Source organism: Mustela nivalis (assembly GCF_964662115.1).
Source record: "Mustela nivalis genome assembly, chromosome: 8".
NCBI lineage: Eukaryota > Metazoa > Chordata > Mammalia > Carnivora > Mustelidae > Mustela > Mustela nivalis.
In genome coordinates, this window is record NC_139027.1 from 37,583,247 (window position 1) to 37,603,843 (window position 20,597).

The 20,597-nt window shown below is 43.3% G+C and overlaps 1 gene segment (V, D, J or C); it reads right to left on the reverse strand.

Annotated features, from left to right (window-relative positions):
• Positions 1 to 2,989, reverse strand: part of LOC309870879 (immunoglobulin kappa variable 4-1-like) — a 73,947-nt gene extending 70,958 nt beyond the window's left edge. Inside the window, exons 1-2 of the V gene segment in view lie at positions 2,952 to 2,989; positions 2,403 to 2,746 (exon numbers count right to left, since the gene is read on the reverse strand).
• Positions 2,990 to 20,597: the final 17,608 nt, after the last annotated feature.

The following is a 20,597-nucleotide window of genomic DNA, read 5'->3' on the forward strand; positions in this document are numbered from 1 at the left end:
TCGTCATTTCTATCTCTCGATGAGTCATAAATGTACTGTTTTCTGAAAATTAGCTTTTAGTGAGTCTATTGACATTTTCATATTTTCTCATCTTTAAGCCCTTCATAGTCTCATTTCCCTCCTTCCTCAGCTGAATTCCATGATCCTTCTTTATAACAACCCCCTATATGCAAGATCTTCCTCACCTTGCATTGTTTTATTTCATGTACAAATTCTCAACCCTCCACATGCCTCCTGGAGAAAAACACACAGCAATCCCCACGGCTCCAACTTTGATTCATGACCCCTCACCTTCTGAGGCCCTTCACCCTGCTCCACAATCATACTTCACTTCCCTGGTCTCGTCAGTCTTCACTCTTTCTCTTTCCTTCTTCAGGTTCTAACAGCTCCTCCTCCATCCTCACTTAAAGCCAAGTATGCCATTTCCTATTTCCTAGGTCAAGATGGTCATCACTGCCCCCCCCAACAGAAATGTGAAAGAGAGGAAAGAAATGTGAGCCTTTCTACATCAGGAGCATCCGTTGACCTTCCTGGTTCAGCCAACTTTAAGCACACGAGCAAGCCAGCCAAGATCAATCAAGATCAATCAAGGCTGGGCCTATATTAGCAGAACTGCCCAGCCAACCAATAAACAAGACAGCCATGAACATGCTACCACTTTAAGCCACTGTATTTTGTGGGTGATTTCTCACATGAAGCTAGCTAACTAATACATCATCTGATTTTAAGTTTCTGCACACTCTTACTCAGCAAGCTTTTATTCCCTTCCTTCATTTACTTTTCTTTATAGCCCCTCCAACAGAACACAGTAAATGTTTACTGATGCCATTGATTATCGCCTGGCTCTCCCAGCTGGGGCGAAAGGAGATGTATTTGCTCTGGGCACAGAGGAAGCCCTCAGAAAACATACCTTGGATGAGTGAAATGGATCCCTTAATAACAATCCTTAAAGTGCATTTCTAATTATTAAGAGAAGCTGTTTTGTAGACAAATGCGATTGGAGCACACTGAGCAGGTTTGCTGCGGTCTTTCCTGAAGCTAAACTGCATCAACCCATGTATTTCAGAAGGAGGTGAGAAATAATTGCTCAGATGCTCAGAATTGCTATAATTACTAAGATGCTGATAATTTCTCCATTTTCACACAGAATTGGACATGTTCATGAAATGTTTTCCAAGAGACTCAACTTATGGCACACTTAGAGCTGTGATTTCCTTCGGTCACAAGATTAGATCTGAATGCCTAAGGGATGACTTTAAAGAAATAGGTGACAAGTGGTGAAAAAAGGTGCTGAGGCACAGTATCCCATGTTCCTAAAATGACAGGGTTGAAGAGTTAGGGAATCAGAGCACCTGGGTGGCTCAGTCTTTTGAGCGTCCGACTCTTGGTTTTGGCTCAGGTCATGATCTCAGGCATGTGAGACAGAGTGGATGTCTAGTCCCCACTCAACAGAGTTTCTGCCTGAGATTCTCACCATCTCCCTTGGCCACTACCCTCCAGCAATAAATAGATAGATAAAACTTAAAAAAAAAAAAAAAGAAGAATGAGACAATTGCCTTTGTGAGAGAATGAGTAAGCCCGGGAAAAATGGAGAAGAGAAAGAAGGCAGGTAGGAAAGGAGCTGGAGCAGTAATGAATGTCCAGGACACTGCCCAGGAAAGCTGGGAAATAGGGCCCATGGAAGGAAAAACCAAGAGGGACACTACCTTCCAAGTGGGAGTGTCTGAATAGGAGAGCTCAAAGGTGTCATCCTGGAGGTTCAGAGTGGGAGGGTGATGGAGGGTGAAGAAAAGAGAATGAGGGAATAAGAGAAATGTCCCAGAGTCCAAGAGGAGCAGGAAGGGAGAACTGATCTGCCAGGTGGAAAGTTCACAGCCCACTGTCAGAGGCTAAAGACAGACTTTCCTGGCTCACTCTTGCCATGGGACCCTGGGAAACACGCAGCTTCCTGAGGCAGAAAACAGCAACTCCCAACTCCCAACAGCATCCCTAAGACACCTTCACAGCATTTGTCTTCATTAACCTCCCACAAAAATGGGTGTAGGTGGGATGCCTGGGTGGCTCAGTGGGTTAAGTGGCTGCCTTCAGCTCAGGTCATGTTCCCAGCAACCTGGGAAAGAGTCCTGCATCCGGCTCCCTGTTCTGAAGGGAGCCTGCTTCTCCCTCTGCATCCTGTTCCCCCAACTTGTGCTCTCCCTCTTTCTGGCAAATGAATAAATAAAATAAAATCTTTTTTAAAAAGGTTGGGGGTGCAGAAAAGTCAGGTCTCTTCATTTTCTGCTGTACCTTACAACCCCTGCAAGGAGTATTTCAGGAGAAGTGACTTCTCAGGCAGATAAGGGAATTCACATGTTCAGGGCTGAGTGGGGAGGAAGCAGCTGGTGCAACAAACCCTCCCTGACCCTCGGCCCGGGGGAGCAGGTTTGTGTTCGAGGCTGAAGCACTGTGGGCGGAAGGCTACTACCCTGCTGGCAGTAATAGTTTCCCACATCTTCAGCCTGGAGGTTGCTGATAGTGAGGGTGAAGTCTGTCCCAGACCCACTGCCGCTGAACCGGTCTGGGATGCCCGTGGCCCTGTTGGATGCACGATAGATGAGGAGCCTGGGAGCCTGCCCAGGTTTCTGCTGGTACCAGGCTACATAGTTGCTAACACTCTGACTGGCTCTGCAGTTCATGGTGACCCGCTGACCTGGAGACACAGCCAGGGAGCCTGGAGACTGAGTCATCGTGATGTCCCCATGGGCACCTGCAATCAGAAAAATGGTGATACAGACACACTTTATCCCAGTCACACTGAAATATATCATTGCAAGCGTGCTTCCTAATGGTACCACATGGCAGTACATCGTTGGGTCTAGTCTGGAAATAACCAGTGTTCTCATTATGTATCTTAAAAAGTTGTTTAAAATGACACTACTCCAGAAGCATTATGGCACTTTGCAGCTTCTCACCTGAGACCCACAGCAACAAGGATAGGAGGACCTGCCTCTGTGACACCATCTTACTGCCCCTGACTGCCCAACGCAGCTCAGTTCACATAGCAAAGGCCCCTTTTATACAGCCTGAGCCACTGGTCTGGGCGTGGAGGGGCTTATGCAAAGCAGTCTGGGGGAACAGAAGCAAATCTCATAAGCAGTGGCTTGTGAAAGTGCCCAGTGGAAATGTAAGGAGTCAAAAATAGAATTGTATGACAGGACATACAAAAGTCAACACAGAAGCTCTGAGAACACCTTAGAAGTTCTAAAATGACAAACTGCTACAAGATTGAATGAAGAGCTTCCATTTTCAATTTAAAAATGTCTTTAAGTGGGTTCAGTTTCCAGAAAAGATAAACTTGGCTCTTCGTATCAATAACCCTGGTAAAATAACCAAACATGCTGGGCAACAAATAATGGGAGGCAGGGAGGGGCAAAAGAATTGGAAGGCACAGAAAGAAAGTGGAGAACCTTAGGCCCAGCTTTTTATAAACCCTCTGATTAGAGAATATCAAGCTCTGAATCCATTTTCCTCCTGCAGATGGGTAAGGATGAGGTAAAAAGTTGAGCTCAGGTCCTGGAGCTGTGCAGGGGCCAGAGAGATGGAAGAGATGGAAGACAGGCCCAGAATTTCCTCACACAGGGAGACATGTTGGACCCTCATTGGACCTAGAGGAAGTCTGAATCCTGATATTCAGTTATTCTATCTTTTCAGTTCAATATTTCTGTTTTGCGTTGAATTAACCAATGAATGAAATCTAAGTGCCCTCAGGAAAATTCAGTTCTTTCCAGGGGTTTGAGAAGTCAGTGCAGTATTGATTGGGCACCATATAAACTTCCCTGCACCTGTTCCTCATCCTGCTGTTCCTTCTTAAGCAGAGGGAAGGGGGCAGGGGTGGGATTCCCTTAATACAATGATCATACAGGCCTGGTGAGGAAGCCAGAGGCTGTGGAGGCTTCAGGCATACTACAAGTCCAAGCACAACACTTCCACAATCTTGCACCTGAGTGGGGCAGATGCCTGAGACTTCCTCTGTCAGGTGACACCCTGGCTGTTCCATGGGTCCTCATGGATGCTGCACCACTTTGTGACATGAGCCATTTCCTAAATCCAGACAGAGCCTGTATCAAGTAGACCCTGCCTGGGGATCCAAACCTCACCCTCACAAAGCATCGATTCTCCCATTACTCTGTTCCTGAATTTTCTCTAGATGATGGTTAATTTTATGTGTCAATGGAAGTAGATGAGGGCACCTAGTGGGGTGGTCAATGCCCATTTAGATGTTGCTGCCAAGGTATTTTTTAGTGAGATGAACATTACATTAGTATTCCTTATCTCCCATGCTGCAAAAGATTGACCACAGCCCGGTTTCGACTTCAAGAAGGAAAGAAAACTTTATTATTATTACACAAAATCTAACAGAAACAGAAGAGGAAAGGAATATGCACATACAGGAAGGGAATAGTAGGCAATAAATGAGAAAAAGGCCACTGTACCTCATATTGGGTACTTACAACACCCCACATCACCAGCTGTGGAAGCCCCGTGGAGACAGCCAGGCTGGAGTCTCAACTGAGAGGCCTGGACAGAGTGTTCTCCCCACAGGGGACACTTCCAATGGAATCCCCACAAGGGCCATATTTATAGAGCAAATAACAGGGTTTGAAATTAAACATTTGTTTACCCACATGCAGTTTGGAATAAGCTGCATGTCATGTTTCTATATTTTCAAGTAGCCCAATTTATGTGCATCTGCCTCCCCTCCCACATCCCATTCTGGGGGGCCAGCCCTGCCTGGAGCAGGAGTGGATGGGAGACAAGGCTGTAGCTCTTGGCATCTAGAACAGAAGGGCCATATACCTGATGAACATAGATGCAAAAATCCTCCACCAAATATTAGCAAACAAAATTCAATAATACTTTAAAAGGATCATACACCATGATCAATTAGGATTTATTCCAGAGATGCAAGGATCCTTCAATATCCATAAATCAATCAGCATGAATGTCACATTAACAAACTTAAGGGTAAAAATCATAGGATTGTCTCAACAGATGCAGAAAAAGTATCTGATAAAATTCAGTATCTATTTATCAAAAAACAAAACAAAACAAAACCAAGAAATACCAAAGTTTATAAAGGATATGGAGAAAGAAGATATGGAGTGGGTAATTTCTTGCCTCTGATCTTTCCTCCTTTATCCTTCCACTCTCTTCATTCCAGACTTTCTTAGCCAGCCACCCCGTAGGGCATCCATGTTCTTACTTCAGGCCACTTCCCCAGCCACATTAAGTCAATGACCATTTGTGCTCTTTGAGCATCTACTAAAAATACCTTATTTCATTACAGAATGGTATGGGATCTGTTCAGTTTAACTTACATCAACATATGATCGAACCAGGGCTGATCCTTGGAGTCCTTTCTCTGCTATTTGCTGGTTGGGAGGCCCTGTGTCTTTAATGAGCTGTGGTAAAAAAAAAAAAAAACAACAACAAAAAACAAACAAACAAAAAAAAAAAAAAACAAGGACAGGAGAGCTATTACAATGCAGTAAGAAGTTTTTATTACATGCATAGTTCTCTGGGAACAGAATACACAGCATACCCCATGGCGACACAGGCAGTACCGAGGTGAGACACACAGGGAGAGAGAAGTAATGCTGGCCTGTATTTTTTACTGTGTATTTCATGAGAATTAATGGAAAAGCAAAGTCAACAAGCTACTCACACATAAGATTGGGGAATTTTGAAAATTTCAGCAGGCTGCTGACTATAGCTGTGCCCCTTGTCCTCTGGGATTTGGGTAGAGGGAAATGTCACTGATTGCTGGTCTCATTGAAAGTAAAGAGTAAGATTTGGACTCAGGATTGTCTGGCTTGCATATCAAACGTATGCCCTTTAGCAAGTCTTCTACTGCCTCTGGGAATTAGTTAATTTTGGGAGAAGAGGTCCCTTCATGGCTGGGGCAGCAAAGATGCAGAAATAAGAAAATGGATTAAGTATAAAGCCTCACGAGGCTGAAAATAGGAGCTCATGCAGGGGTGTTTGGGCAAGAGTGGTGAGTATTGTGATCTGAAACTCTTGTCCCATAAATCGTGTGCCCGTTGAATCTGTTTGGTTCCAATACTAAAGAAAATACATCTCCTTTCTGAGATTGTCTGCTGCTAGGCGCCACCGAATCTGGTGTGTCTGACATTTCTGGTTTAGGACAAACAGCTCTGTCACACAGTTAATTGATGTTCAGTGGACAGGTCTACCGGGGCCTGTGCTATGCTGGGAACTACTTGTTAAACAGTGAATAGGTTGTTCGTGAGAAGGGCCAAGTGTTGTCGAAGAACCATAAAGTCTGTGCTATGAGTCTTCATCTGGGCTTGCCAGAGTGTCCACAACGTCCTTCCTGGACACAGATGCATGTACCACCAAATGATAGGAGAGGTCATAGGGACCACATGATAGGGCCACTTGCATTGAGACCTAAGCCTGATACAGAGTCCCTCCTGACTCTGCATCCACTCTACACAAGTGACTTCAAAATTAGCTGATAAACGGAATAGTGTAACTTATCCAAGTGTGGAATGTGTTGTCTCAACACTCAACACTTGACACTCAACAAGATACTGTGCTTCAACCTTAGTGGTTGGAGGTACACCATGAGAGCACTTGTCCTTTATCTCAGAGAGAATGTGCCCACATTCCTCAGATATCTGGACCCCCTACATAGCCACCAGGGTGGGGGGGCGCATGAATTTTTGTAGGGATTGCATCCCACTGTTGGAGTACATGTATTTTTGCAAGTTAGCGAAGTCCTCAATATTTCTCACTGATGACGTGCAATTAACAGGATGTAATTGACAGAGTATGGCCTGGCAGGATGCTCTAGGGGGTGTTTATACAGCCACTGTAGCAGAGAGCAGGGAGTCAACATCACCCTGGGCCAAGACCGAGGATGTGACCTGCTCTTCACTGCAAGTGAAAGCGAAGTCCACCAGATCACTCACTGCTTTACATCATATGCCATGCCCCCTGCTGGTAGACTTTGTAGTTGGCACAGCATGGGGTAAGTGCTTTCTAAACCTCCACAAGGCCAGAAGAGGGAAAATTAACACACCCAGCAAAGAATGGGTTCCCTTGGAGGAATTCTTTTGACAAACTTAATTTTTGAGTACTTAAGTAATAGGAATGCCCCATAATTTGCATATCTTCTTCCTCTTAGGTCTGAACTGTTTCTGCCTCTCAGAGTCTTATACCAGAGTCTCTGGGTGTGTGGCAGGAACACACTGGACCCATTAAAAGCAGCAACATGGTGAGTCCATCACAGTTCTTTGCCTTCTGCTCCTCTGGGATCCAGGTGAGAATATTTGTCAATCGAAGAAAGACAACTATCATATGATCTCCCTGATATGAGGAAGTGGAGATGCAACATAGAGGGTTAAGGGGGTAGGAGAAGAATAAATGAAACAAGATGGGATTGGGAGGGAGACAAACCTTAAGTGACTCTTAAACTCACAACACAAACTGAGGGTTGCTGGGGGTAGGGGGTTGGGAGAGGGGGTGGGGTTATGGACATTGGGGAGGGTATGTGCTAAGGTGAGTGCTGTGAAGTGTATAAACCTGGCGATTCACAGACCTGTACCCCTGGTGATGAAAATATATTATATGTTTATAAAAAATAAAACATAAAAAATATAAAAATAAGTAGTATTCTAAAATATAAAAATAAGTAGTATTCTCTGTCCTACCTAACTAGATACTGGTGACTTCCAAGTACATATCCTAAGACTCAGCAAATGTTTCCTGTGTGGTTTCAGCCTTCCCTGGAGAGAATGTGCTGACCCAGTCTTCTGCCATCCTATCCATGGTTCCAAAAGAAAGAGTCAGCATCACCTGCAGGGCCAGTCAGAACATTAACAAGTGGTTAGCCTGGTATCAGCAGAAGCCAGGGAGAGCTCCTAAACTCTTGATCTGTGAAACATCCAAGTTGGAAACTGGGGTCACGTCGCGGTTCAGTGGCAGTGAGTCTGGAACAGACATCACTCTCATCAGCAGCAGCCTGGAGCCTGAAGATGCTGGGACCTACTACTGCCTGCAGTCTAACAGCTTCCCGCCCACAGTGTCACAGATGAGAGCATAAACCACCAGGGAAGCATATGGGAGAGGCTGGGCTGTCCCGCTGCTCCTCTGATGCCCGCACCTGCTCAGACAGTTTCTCAGAGGTAGCCCCAATTTGGAGGTCACGGGGGCTTTGGGAGAAGGGCAAGGAGGCTCCTCAGCCCCCTGACTGACTCCCTTTCCCTCAGATCATTACACCTGAGGAGTCTGGGTGATGGCATTTGCCAGGGTATATATAGAAAAAGAGAGCCACTCCAGGTTTCCAAGCAGGAATTGCTTCCTATAGGGAAGTTATGTCTAAATGTCACTCTTTCAAAGGCCTGGGGATATAAAAAGGGAAAATAACACTAGAAACATTGATTCCTCAGTGAGTCCCTATAAGTCAGAGAATTTATACCATTGGAGATACAGGCTTCCTAACCACATGGTCCTCAGGCCTGTCTAGGAGGGCCAGGGATGGAGGTGCTGATGCTCTAGCCACCACAGCCCCTCGCCAGGTGATTCTCTGGTCCCTCACTTATCTCTCACCTGCCTGTAGGTGCTGATGGGAGGTATTGAATCCTCCTCTTCTGACCTCCAGATCTAAGGTAAGGTGCCTCATGAGCAACTCCATAGGGAACCATAGAGGAAAGGGGGCTCTGGGAAATGTGCTTCCAAAAGTGATGGTGGTGACGGGGAGCTGACAGAAGACAGCCTGGGATAGTCACTGTTTTTACATCTCTCAAAAGTTGGCCAGTTAGGGGAATACCCCAGATCATGTTTGAATATACTTCTAGCTATCATCATTAGGTCTTAAAAAGATTTTGTTAAGTGACTGAGGGAACAGAAGAATGAGGAAATTGTGTCATGTATATAGAAATAACTAGACAATGGAGGACTTTTGTGATTAAAAAAAAATAAATGTGGATGAAGCATTTTTTTTTTTTAATTTATTTTTTATTTTCAGCATAACAGTATTCATTATTTTTCACCACACCCAGTGCTCCATGCAATTCGTGCCCTTTATAATACCCACCACCTAGTACCCCAACCTCCCACCCCCCACCCCTTCAAAACCCTCAGATTGTTTTTCAGAGTCCATAGTCTCTCATGGTACACCTCCCCTTCCAATTTCCCCCAACTCCCTTCTCCTCTCTAACTCCCCATGGAAGCATTTTTTTCTTAATATAAAAATATCTTATTGCTTAAAATTCTCTATAAGCCAGAGCATCATTGACAATCCTGAAAGCTTGTGGCAAATGTGAAATAGCTGTCTCTACCTCATACCTACTCACAAGGCTCTCCATTTTAACAAGATAGCATGAGAACTGTGTAAGATAAGATAAGGAAAATGTGGTCCATATACACTATGGAGTATTATGCCTCCATCAGAAAGGATGAATACCCAACTTTTGTAGCAACATGGACAGGACTGGAAGAGATTATGCTGAGTGAAATAAGTCAAGCAGAGAGAGTCAATTATCATATAGCTTCACTTATTTATGGAGCATAACAAATAACGTGGAGGACATGGGGAGTTAGAGAGGAAAAGGGAGTTGGGGGAAATTGGAAGGACAGGTGAACGATGAGAGACTACGGACTCTGAAAAACAATCTGAGGGTTTTGAAGGGGTGGGGGGAGGGAGGTTGGGGTACCAGGTGGTGGGTATTATAGAGGGCACGGATTGCATGGAGCACTGGGTGTGGTGCAAAAATAATGAATACTGCTATGCTGAAAATAAATAAAAAATTTAAAAAGAAGAATAGCTTCAAACAAAAAAAAAGGGAAGAAGAAATATGGTATCACCTATTCATGACAAAGAAGATACTCTATATTCAGGTTTTCCACGTAACTCTGTAAAGAGGTGACATGGCAACAAGGACAGAGCAATGAGAACTGTAATGCCCTGCTGTCATTGAGAAGAACACAGCCATTATGTGTTTGTTAACAGGAGGCTGCTACCAATGGTAGTCCCAGATGCACCTACCCTCCAATTATTCTCTTTGACAAACAATATGGACTTTGTTGGATAAAAAAGAGTAAAGGAAATCTCATCTAAGCTGGGAAGTTCTCTTACACATACCATTCCATGGTTAGAGTCTGTGTAACCAACAGAAAGAAGAAATGTTAAGAATTCTCTCGACAAGGGAGGACATTTTTCAGGTAGGAATTCACTTCCTGCTTTTAAGAAAAAGAAGGATGATCTCACCCTGCACACAACAACCATTGCTTGCAGCCAAAGAGAAACCACCACAACCTCAAACTGTCCTTCTCCAGCAAGCATTTGTTCAAAACAATTCTCCCCAATCTACTCCTAATGCATGATAAATGCCGACCTTTTTTTTGCCTCTTCAGACTAGCGGTGATTTGCCATAATTTGCTTTGACCCAAATTGCAATTCTTCTCCTTTTCTCAAGTAAGCTTCTTTTGCTAATAAAATAACTGGCTATTTTTTTGTTTAAGTTTGACAAGTGCACTAATAGAATTATTAATTCAGAATAATGATAAAATTAAAAATTCTTAGTAGGGGGCCCGGGAGAAGGGCAGAGGGAGAGGGGGAGAGAGAATCTTAAGCAGTCTCCGCACTCTGCCCAGAGCCCAATGCAGAGCTTGATGTCACATCCCTGAGATCGTGACCTGAGCTGAAATCAAGAGTCTGACGCTGAACTGACTGACCACCCAGGTGCCACATCACTGCTGATTTTTAATGTCAACACGTAAGTAAAACAACCTCTCCAGAGCCCTGATCAGGGATATGAATCGACCATTCTATGACATCTATAAGGAAGGAGACCTGATTTAGTTCCTTGGTTCCTTGGTTCCTAAAGTCCTATACAATTCCATAGGTTTTCAGTATCATAGAAAGCAAAGAGAAAGACAAAATACTGTCTTTGATGGAGATATAATTTGGTCATTCATTTTTTTTTAATTTTCTTAACCTATTAGGAACAAATTGATTTTAAAATTTTTTTGGAAGTTTAATGGGCAAATAAAAGTAAAGGCAGCATTTAAGAACAAAGTTATAAGACAATCATATCAAAAAATGGGCAGAAGATATGGACAGACACTTCTCCAATAAAGACATACAAATGGCTATCAGACACATGAAAAAATGTTCATCATCACTAGCCATCAGGGAGATTCAAATTAAAACTACATTGAGATATCACCTTACACCAGTTAGAATGGCAAAAATGAGCAAGACAGGAAACAGCATGTGTTGGAGAGGATGTGGAGAAAGGGGAACCCTCTTACACTATTGGTGGGAATGCAAGTTGGTGCAGCCTCTTTGGAGAACAGTGTGGAGATTCCTCAAGAAATTAAAAATAGAACTTCCCTATGACCCTGCCATTGCACTCCTGGGTATTTACCCGAAAGATACAGACGTAGTGAAAAGAAGGGCCATCTGCACCCCAATGTTTATAGCAGCAATGTCCACAGTCACCAAACTGTGAAAAGAACCAAGATGCCCTTCAATGGATGAATGGATGAGGAAGATGTGGTCCATATACACTATGGAGTATTATGCCTCCATCAGAAATACCCAACTTTTGTAGCAACATGGACGGGACTGGAAGAGATTATGCTGAGTGAAATAAGTCAAGCAGAGAGAGTCAATTATCATGGCTTCACTTATTTGTGGAGCATAACAAAAAGCATGGAGGACATGGGGAGTTAGAGAGAAGGGGGTTGGGGTAAATTGGAAGGGGAGGTGAATCATGAGAGACTATGGACTCTGAAAAACAATCTGAGGGGTTTGAAGTGGCGGGGGCGGTGGGAGACCGGGGTACCAGGTGGTGGGTATTATAGAGGGCACGGATTGCATAGAGCACTGGGTGTGGTGAAAAAATAATGATACTGTTATGCTGAAAATAAATAAATTTTTAAAAATTTTTTAAAAATAACAAAGTTATAGAACTAAAACAGCCACAGAATGAGCAAAAATCTATTACCTATTTTGTTTATTATTTATTTATGGTTAACATACAATATTAGTTTCAAGTATACAACATAGTGATTGAACAATTCTATACCTTATGAAATGCTCACCACGATAACCACCATGTGTCACCATACAAAGTTATTAAATATCATTGGCTATATTCTCTATGCTGTACCTTACATCCCCATGACATATTTATTTTACAACTGGAAGTATTACCTACTCTTTGGTAGAGCTTTTTCTCCTTAAGTGCATCACAGTATGAATAAAATGTTCTGTGTGGTATACATTTGCTTCACAAATATGTTTGAATCCCATGAACTATTTCTTTTAGATTAAATAATATGGAGAATAATCTTTCAACATTTTTTATAAAAAGTTAATGTTGATATGAAGATATGAAAAGATAACATGGAAAAGAATAAATAGATCAATGTCACCTATAAACATAAATGCATAAATGTAGATAACATTTTAATATTTTCTTCCCCTTATATTATAAAAATGTGGTGACAAGATACAGTAAATTTCAAGAATATTAAGAACTAGCAAGAAGGTAAAAATAACTTCAACATTAGGTAGTTTATATGAATAAAATGGTGGTTTTCTTTTTGCTTGATTTTAAATCATGTGGACATAATTAACAGAGCCTGGAATTTGTGCAGGGAATTCTTGGGAAGGTTGAACACAATACAGCCTCTGACTCATGAGTGAAATGCAGCCACAGAACACAGAGCACTGGTCCTCTCAGCCCCAGAACTGCTGAGAGGGAGGACAGATTTCCCTGATATTCTGAGGTCGGAGTGTAAAGGTTCATCCCCCAGTGCCGGTTGTGTGCTATGATGGAAATTCACCTTCAGGGCTGTGTCTGGACACAGGGACATGGACAGCCACCCTCTGAGCAACCATATGGGAGCAACTGTGGGTCCTGAGAGGCTGCCAGTGGGTGAGGGGACATCTGAGGTGCTGTGGATCTTGACCTAAGAAAAAATTAGACAAACAGACTTCTCTAATTCCAAAGAATCCCACAGGCTTACAATGTACAGCTTAAAAAAAAAAATCACAAGGTATTCAGGATTGAAGGTGATTTACAATAACCCACTTCCCACCTGGACAACCCTGTAGATGTCTTCTGGGAAAAGCAGCTCTGGGGCATTTTATGTTGGATCAAACGGGTGATGATCCTGGGAGCCCCAGTTATCCTAGATGATGTACTATTGTAATGATAATATAAGGGGTTCCAAATAAAACCTTTCAATCACAAAGGCAGATGAAATAAATATATGTAACACACTTTTAAACACATTTCTAATTTTCAAGTAAGAACAGTTCATAGACTAAGAATGGAGTCATAACCTAGGTTCTGTCAGATACATTTCACCAAAGCTTAGGGTCATTTATGAGAATAAAAAAGGAATGGTATTAAGGATAACTCTGGATCTGTATGGGGTTGGGGGGTTTGCTTCCCAAGCATCAGCTCTTCCCCTCTTTTCCCCCAGGGCTCATGGCCTCGATCTGAGGTAAGGTATGAAGATGGAGCCTCACTGGCCTTTCTAGAGCATGATGTCCTGGGTAACCCACAGTCAAAAATATGTACTCAGAAAAGTTTAGGTCATGGAGAGTCATCTACTTTTCTCTCCTCATTCTTAGGAGGAAGACCCCCTGTTATAATCACAAACTCTTGGACTCTGAGGACAAATAAGCATCACAAAATACAGAGATGGTCTTTTTCTGACAAGCAGTGCAGAGAAGCTCCCCGGGGTCAAGACACGAACCCTGCGTCTGTGTGATCCCCCAAGAGGCGCTGGCTCTGCACCTGCCTGGGACCAGACCTGCCCAACTCCTCAGTGATTTGCATGTTTCCCCCAGAGCCCATTTCTGCTCCTCGGCATCCTCATGAAGAGGCTACTCAGACATTCAGGGCAAAAAAGAGCCTCAGGCTGGGCCTCAGATTGAACATGGGAGTCCTCACCCAACTCCTCTGCCTTCTACTGGCTGGCCTCCCAGGTGAGGAGGGGAGTGCGGGTGACATCCCGAGATGGTGGGAGTGCTCTCCTCCTGACTGTGGACTCTCCCCAGGGATCCTGCCTGTGGATGCCTGACCCGGGGTCTCCCCTCCACTCAGTAACCCAGGTGCTCTCAGATTAGGGGACCAGGGCTACCAGAATCTTCCTGAAGGAACATGGGGTGGGACCTGGTAAACAATGGTGGCTTTGTGTTTTGCTTCCCACCTAGCTGTCAGTCGGCAGGCCAGACTGACCCAGTCTCTGGCCTTCTTCTCTGTGTGCCTGAGGGAGGGCGTGTCCATCAAATGCAGGGCCAACGAGACCATAAGCAATTTCTTGAGCTGATATCTGTAGAAACCAGGCCAGGCTTCTCAGCTTCTCATCTGTGATGCTGATAACCTCAAGTCTGGTGGCCCACACCAGTTCTCTATGATTCAGTTGGACAGAGAATTCATCCTCAAAATCAGCGCAGTAGAGGCTGAGGATGCTGCCAGTTATTACTGCCAGCAGGATTATATCCTTCCTCCCACCGTGCCATAGCCCCGAGCAGAAACCGTCCCCAGGGTGGGTTGTGATGGTGAGGGGAGCAGTGGGCTGTGCTCACTGTGGTTCCAGCAGCCACGTTCTGCTCTGGGTCTGATCATTCTGGCAAGAGCTGCTTTGGGGAAGGGCTTGCAGGTCTTAACAATCAAGGGACTTTGTCCTTCGAAAGCTTCCTTTCCTGGTGACACAAATCCCAAATCTCAGGATTCTAAAAATGAAATTTCTCTTGCAGGCCTGCAAAGGAATTCATCCACAGGATGGACCTTGAATCCTATCTCTGATAAACACTCTGGGAAGTAGGCAAAAAAGGGAACCCACATCCAAGCAAACACTACTAATACTACTAATACTGCTATGACTAATACTAGTATTGCAAATACTAGTACTACGAATGTTAGTACTAATACTGCAGGCACTGCTACTGTCATGCTACTACCACTAATGAAACTAATAAACATCAACAACTACACTCTCAGCTGCCATTGAGTGAAATCTTGAGGACTTACCATGTATCAAATATTGTACGAAGGACTCATTCATCTACCACAATTCATCTCACAATAATCCTCTAGAGATGAGAAATCACGGGTTCTCTTACTCAACATGCCAGTGGTTCTAAAGGAAGTAGACAGAAGAATCTGTTATTTTGACTCCATAATTTCTACTCATTATTTAACTACATTCATTAAAAAATAATTAGTACAACTAAAAACAGGTCAAGACAGAGACTGTCTCTAGCATCCCCAAATCTCCCTCAGTCTCCTTCCCTGTCAATTCCATGCCCACCCCACCAAGGACATACCAGTTCAGTACTTTCTTACTCTGATAAACCCAGCAGAATTGAGAGTGTATGTGCTCAAGGAATGTCATGACAGCGTTGCTTATGACACTCCAAACTGGAAACAACCAGTTACTGATCTAGAATGGAATGGATGCTTCAATTATGGTATTTGCAAACATCTTTATCCTCTCTGTGCTTTATCTGAGTGGTAGTTTTGAAACCTGTGATAATTTTGATGCTGCCCAAATTACCAATCTTTCATACAGAGTACCCTTCATGTCTTATCTGAAAAGCCATTTCATATCTCAAATGGATGAATATATTACTACTATTTTTCTCAGCTCTATCACTGTACTTTAGTTCTATAATCTAGCTGGATTGGGTTCTTGGACATGATACAGAGTAGGGAATCAGATTTCATTTCTCTTTCAGTATGAAGGTCCACTTGAACCATCCCACTATATTAGAAAGAACATTCCTTTGTTAATTGTCCTAGGAGTCACGTGTCACAAATTAAGTGTCCCCATAGATATATGTCTGTTCCTGGACTATGTTTCATTCCCCTGGACTCTCTTCTATCTTTGTTGCATACTACAGTGCCCTAATCACTGTGACTATAAATACGTCTTTTCAAAAAGAGAATTCATTTATTTATTTGAGAATGAGTGAACATGAGCTGGCGGGGGAGGGGCAGAGAGAGAGGAAGAAGCAGACTCCCCACTGAGCAGGGAGCCAGACCCAATTCTCCTTCCCAGGACCTGAGCAAAAAGGCAGATGCTTAACCAACTGAACCACCCAGGAGCCCTATGTGTATTTAAATAAGTCTTAATAGTCAATAGGGTATTTTCTCAATGTTGTTGCTTTTCAGAATTGTCTTTTTCTTTTTAGCTCAGAATTCTGAATGCATTTTACAATGTGCAAAAAAAGTAACTGGGCTTTTATTGAAATACATTGTAACTAAGGATCAATGTGTTGAGATAGACATCTTGAGTCTTTGGTTGCATGAAAATGTAATATTTCTCCATTTATTCAGGTCTCCTTTAGTTTCTCTCAACAAAGTTTTATTATCCTTGGGTCTGGATGGCGCATGGCCCCTGGTAGGTAATAATGCATGTCCTCTCATATGTACGTTCAGCTTAAAATTTATTTGTAATTGCCAAGACAATAAATTATCCTTGAAAAATGTTTGCTCTATGTCTGTCTCCATTAATAAAATTCAATTTTCCATTTGGACAATCTGAGATTGCATTAGCCATGCAAAACTCAACACAAATACAGGACTTAATTTAATCCACATGAATGTGTGCTTGCATTTGGATGTTCAGAGGAGGTACTTTGGGATGAAGGATCAGTTTCCTGGAGAACAATTCTCCCAGGCACATGTCTAACGTCATGAGACCCTCTGTGACTCCCAATCCCAGCTTCCATGGCAAGGACATTCGGAGAATCATTTCCTTCCACCTTCCTCTTCTCAGGCAGGGCACAGAGCAGAAGAAAGTACAACAGTAGAGACAGAGATCCCAACTTGCTCTGAAACCCGACCTGCCCCACCTCACCAGTCCACTCTGGCTGGGACGCATGAAGAGCCGCTCAGCAAGATGAGGACCAAAGCAGATTCACTTAGAGCAGAAACTGCATGGTCTAGACACAGGCGTGTTCCTCCTCCTTCTTCCATGTCAGCCAGAGGACTGGATAGGCTTGAAGACACATGTAGTCGTTTCCTGCACAGTGACAACCTCGGCCAAGCTGACTGGGACACGGACAGGATGGTCCCTCCCGGAACCATTCTAGTGGCTGCAAATGAGGCTGGAGCCATCCTAGAAGCAAGGCTGGGAAAATCCTAGAGGCACAAGAATACTGCAAGCCAGAAATGTATTTAAAGAGGTGCTAAAATAATATTTCAATTTCCTGCCGATATTCCTTATCACAAAGAAATTAGAGTGTAAAGCCTGAATGAAGAAGTGTGAAGCTGATTATTTGAATATAAACAAAGCCTACTTCTTTTGTTGGCACAGGCTCCATAAGATCTCAATAGAGCAAGGTACAGAGAGTTCCCAGGTTGGTGAACACATCCACACTGGGTGAGAGACACATCCCAGCACCATGGGCACAGAAGCTGCTGCATTCAGGATCTTCCCAGTCTCTGCTGTGTATCTCTCCATCTAGCTCTTCCTCTGGACCTTTACCATATTTTTTCATAACCTGGGAGTCATAAGTAGGTGTATCTCAAAGTGATATGAGCTGCTCTAGCAAACTAATCACACCTGAGGAGGGAATCATGGAACCCCATGTCTACAGTTGGTCAGAGACAGAGGTCCCTTCTTCACTCCCATTAGATGATGACACTTCCAATGGGCTAGTCCTTCTCAAGTGGTAGTCTCCATGCCATCCTGTAGAGCCATGGGGAGCTGCTCTGGAGGATGACGTGTGGACATGAAGCCACTGAGAATAGACCCAGGACCAGGAGGCTGTCCCCCTGAGGAAACTTCATCTTGAAAGTGCTTGTTGTCCTCCACACAAGTGGTCAGGGATCGCCATCTGGGTTCTGTGCACTGGAACTTCTTCAACCCTGGGTGGTTCCTTGTGCCCAGGGTCTGTGACAGTGCTGACATCTTCTCCACAATGTGCTGGGATATCACTCTCCTCCCTAAACATACACATGGTATGGATGTAGACCTAGATTTGAGGTCTTCCCTGAACAAAGCTAAAGTCCTTTTTCTTTCCTGTCACAAACTTAAAAATTCCTCTAATAAAAAACCAAAATCCAAAAGTGATGACAAAAATCATGCGATAGACTCTCCATAAATTCCATAAAGAACAAAAATAACAGTGAAAGTGAGGGAATCTGAGGAGAAAGGAGGAGCCACTATGAAAAGGCCTGGTTCTCTGGCAGGTGCATCACACGTGCACAATGGTACAGCAGGAGAGGAAGCGATGATATCCCGGGTAAGAATCTGACCCGTGTGTCCCCAGTCAGGTCCAACTCTGCAGGGCGACCACAGGGCTGCATGCCCCAGGGGGCTAGCTTAGACTTTTGTGGTACTGTATCCCAGCTCCACTTCCCTCTGCCAATCATGCATTCTCTTTCTGGAGGTGGTGATGTCAAGAACATTCCCCACCCAGTGTCACACATGCTATACTCAATGTGAGCCTGCTTTCCGGGGAACAATGCCTGTGACCAGTGACATCAGAGAGTAGCATAGACCACATGGTCAGAATAACCCTCATAGGCAGAAGCTGTCCATTTTCTCCATCTTCCAAAATGGACAGGGACAGAATGATGTCAGAAAGAGAGAATGTGGCAGTGGATAATTGAGCACATGTTATGAGAAATTGACTCAAAGTGCTGACCCTTTAGAGTATTTTGTCTTTTTCACTGGAAAACTCTAGTTCAGTCACAGCTTCTGACTCAGTTCCTAGACCTATGTTAGTTCCTACTCTCAAGAACATTGACTCAGGGGAAGGCCAGGTCTCAAACAAAAGACCTTAAGGTTTCACCTTATGTATTTCACCTTATGTATCTTGCTTCCCTCTCCTTATGGAACATGGGGCTTCAGGGTTGAGCTCAGAATGTGTCTTCTCTGCCATGAGAAAGCTCTATGTTAGGAGGACACGTGGGGGACGGCAGTGCTCTGGTGGAGTAGACAAGGGAACAAACTCTCCAAAGAGAAAAAGCAAACACACAAACAAAGAAACAGTCCATCTCAAATTAAAGCAGTAGAAGAGTATTTTTTAACTGACAAAAAAGCTGTACGAGTTCATGAGACATCCTCAGGACAGATGTCCATCCCTCACAGGAGACACTTTGGGGCTGGAGATGCAAAGTGCTACATAGAATTAAAATTTTATTAAATAGAGGGATTATGAGGTGGCTTGTGGGCAAAGGGAACTTCTATCTATCTTTCTCTGATTAGAGGGTGGTGACTGGGGGCCTTGCCCAAGAATTAGCATCAATACAGGAATAACCTTCACAGCCAACATAAGAAATTGCTCCCATTTCTTCACAGGACTAACATGAATCTCAGCTCTAGAAAATGTATTTACTTATTTACATATTCCAAAAAGGGCAAAGAAAAGAAATGACAATATTGGGAAGGAATTCAGATTATGTATATGGGTATCAGGGCTTTCAAATAACTTATAAAGTCAGAAGATTAACAGATTCACATATATATGCGAGCCCCCTGGAGCCAAAATTATTCTCTGTGAGTTCATCCTCTAGAGGGTGAATATTTGCAGTTATTTAGAAAAGGTGACCCTTTGGGTCTGAAATGGGTCTGAAATAACTGCAAATATTCCCAAGAATCTACCAAACAATCTACCCAACAGGCCTTCTATTGGAGACCCTCCCTCTGCTGGGTGGCAGAAAGAACTTCCATTTGGGCTCAGTCAGGACACAGGTTTGTTGTCTCTCAACTTAAACAAAGCATTATAAGTTTGTGCTATTTGGCTTGAGAAAATGTATAGATCAAGTCCCACAGAACGTATAAGAGCATCACACTCCCCACCCACACACTCTGACCCCAGAATAATGGACTCACATAAACAAAGCAGCAACAGAATTGTCCCAAGGGACACAAATGACACACTGGCTTCCAGTTTTATGGATTCCAAAGGGGCGTCCCCTGGCAAAGAAACAAAAGTGCAACGAAACCCACCTGTGTAAGTCCTTGCTGGTTGAGGTGATGGTGGTCAAGATTAGAGACTCTTAGAGTCCTGTTCCCCACCTGGACCTCATGGAGGTTCTTCTTATATCCCTTATAGATGCCGATGATTTCTGTGTGGTATACAGTGACCAACATTGATGAACTCACTTTTATTGTCCAGGGAACTCCTCTGAGGATTAGGAACAGTCTTTCTTCAGTCTACTGGTAGAAGAGGAAAATTTTGAAGCCCTTACTGTCAAGAAAGAACTTTTAGAAGGTTTTGCATTTTTAGGTATTTCAGGGCAAGAAATTATGAGATAAACAACCAAACACAAAAAAAGACTTTTAAAGTTTTCATGTTAAGTTTTGTATGAAATATTAGTAATTTTGAAGTCAAAGTTTCAAAACTGATACACAGTAAATAAGCATAACAGATGAATAATTTTCAGCCAAATTTCCACACATTGAAGTGTCACACAGTATAGTGGGTAATGTGATTCTGATTTTCTTTAGTATATTTGACACACAGTGTTAGATATTGTGATTCTTAATTTAACATGTGAAATGAATAGTTTTCAAACTCATCTTAATATTTAAAATATTATCTTATATTT